The sequence below is a fragment of the Mustela nigripes genome, chromosome 13 (genome assembly GCF_022355385.1).
Source record: "Mustela nigripes isolate SB6536 chromosome 13, MUSNIG.SB6536, whole genome shotgun sequence".
Lineage (NCBI taxonomy): Eukaryota > Metazoa > Chordata > Mammalia > Carnivora > Mustelidae > Mustela > Mustela nigripes.
The window spans coordinates 40,275,415-40,277,861 of NC_081569.1; the positions used below are offsets into that span (position 1 = coordinate 40,275,415).

At 41.9% G+C, this 2,447-nt stretch overlaps 1 pseudogene; it reads right to left on the minus strand.

Moving 5' to 3' along the window:
* Window positions 1–1,086: 1,086 nt before the first annotated feature.
* LOC132029151 (histone H2B type 2-K1-like) lies at window positions 1,087–1,704 on the minus strand (annotated as a pseudogene).
* Window positions 1,705–2,447: the final 743 nt, after the last annotated feature.

Below are 2,447 nucleotides of genomic sequence, written 5' to 3' on the forward strand. Positions count from 1 at the left end.
CAGAGTAGAAACTGCAGGGGCACCTGAGTGGCTCAATGGGTCAAGCCTCTGCCTTTGGCTCAGGTTGTGATCTCAGGGTCCTAGGATGGAGCCCCACATCAGGCTCTCTGCTCAACAGGGAGCCTGCTTCCCCTTCTCTCTCTGCCTGCCTCTCTGCCTACTTGTGATCACTCTTTCTGTCAAAACAAACAGACAAAACAAAACAAACAAAAAAAACAGAGTAGAAACTGCGGCTAAACCAACAGATCGGGCAGAACTTTGCCCTCCTTAGCTATCTCAACAGGCACAATATCTATATGCAATAGCAATCAATTCCAGTGTGCTAAGAACTTTAAGCCACTCGTGGGGAAAAAAAAAATCTCTAGACAGTTACCCATTCATTCATCCATTTAAAACACTTGTTAACTGCATGCTGAGTGCCAAGTTCCATGCTATGATGCCAGAGACTCAATCTCTATCATCAAGGTGTTCACAGTCTTGGAGGAGAAAGATGCTTAATAGAAATTTTCAATATAATGTAGTCAGTATAGTGAAAAGGCTGCACACAAGATCTTAAAATGTTTTTCCTTTCAGGGTATATCTTGGAAAGTGAAATATCCAACTTTTATTTATTTATTTATTTATTTGAATTACATTTTATTATTTTATTTTCTTATTTTTTATTATTTTATTTTATGTATTTATTTGACAGACAAAAATCACAAGTAGACAGAGAGGCAGGCAGAGAGAGAGGAGGAAGCAGGCTCCCCGCTGAGAAGAGAGCCTGACTCAGGGCTCAATCCCAGGACGCTGAGATCATAACCTGAGCCGAAGGCAGAGGCTTTAACCCACTGAGACACCCAGTCGCCCCTATCCACGTTTTTTAAAGAGATTTTATTTATTTGACAGAGAGAGAGAACACATGCGAGACTGGGGAGAGAGACAGAAGGAGAGGGAAAGAATCTCCAACCGACTCTGTACTGAATAGAGTCTAATGTTGGGCTCAATCTCACAACCCAAGATCATGAACGAAGCTGAAACCAAGAGTCAGATGCCTGACTGAGCCACCCAGGGACCCCAAAATATTCAACATTTATTTTATTTTACTTTGTTTAATATTCAACATTCAAAGAAAAAAACACCCTTCCAAAATAACTACTATATTATCACCTTTGATTAGCTAATAAATTATTTGTAAAACAAACAAATAAAACATAAAATGAAGAAAAACGAAACATATTACCTATAAAAATACTATCTGAAGTAACTACTGTTAACATTTAAGCTTCATGGTCTCCTGGATTTTTTTTTTTTTTTTTCCACGGGAGCAGTTCACTCTTTATTAAACGCTCGGCCCCGGGTCACTTGGAGCTGGTGTACTTGGTGACGGCCTTGGTGCCCTCAGACACAGCGTGCTTGGCCAGCTCCCCGGGCAGCAGCAGGCGCACGGCCGTCTGGACTTCCCGGGAGGTCAGTGTGGTTCGGCCCGAGTACTGGGCCAGCCGGGCAGCCTCACCAGCCAGACATTCGAACACATCATTCACAAACGAGTTCATTATGCTCATGGCCTTGGAAGAGATGCCAATGTCTGGGTGCACCTGCTTCAGCACCTTGTAGATATGCACTGAGTAGGTTTCCTTGCGCCGGCCTCGCCTTCTGGACTTCTTATCACCACGGCCCCTTCGGCCCCTCCGGCTGCGGCTGCTGGCCATGCTCCGAGCTCATCCTGCAGCTTCTCCTGGATTTTAAATTAATATATCTGTTTCTAAACAAGATATGAGATCATTTTATTTTAGGTTTTTTTAAATTTATTTATTTGACAGAGAGAGAAAGATCATAAGTAGGCAGAGAGGCAGGCAGAGGGGGAAAGGGAAGCAGGCTCCCAGCCGAGCTGAGAGCCCAATGCGGGGCTAGATCCCAGGATCCTGAAACCATGACCTGAGCTGAAGGCAGAGGCCTAACCCACTGAGCCATTTTATACAGAGTATGAAAACCTGAGTTTTTTAAAACTTAGCAACAAATATATATATAAACATTTTTCTGGAGTATTAAATGCAACTCTAATTTATTAAGTGATTATACAGTATTTTTAAAAGATTTTATATATTTATTTGAGAGAGAGAGAGAGAGCATGATGGGGGTAGGGGCAGAGGGAGAAGCAGATTCGCTACCGAGCAGAAAGCTCAATGTGGGACTCAATCCTGGGACTCCAGGATCATGACCTGAGTGAAGGCAGTCGCTTAACCAACCAAGACACCCAGGCGCCCAACTGTATAGTACTTCACTATAGGTTTCAAATTTTCCTTAATTATTCTCTACCATTAGATATTAGACTGCTTACAATTTTTTTGAGTTATCATAAACATTATGACATTCTTATTCACACTTCTCTTTAAATTAGTCCAATTATTTCTCCAGAATAATTTCCTAGAAAGTGAAATTGTTGTATCAGATGGTATGCACATTTT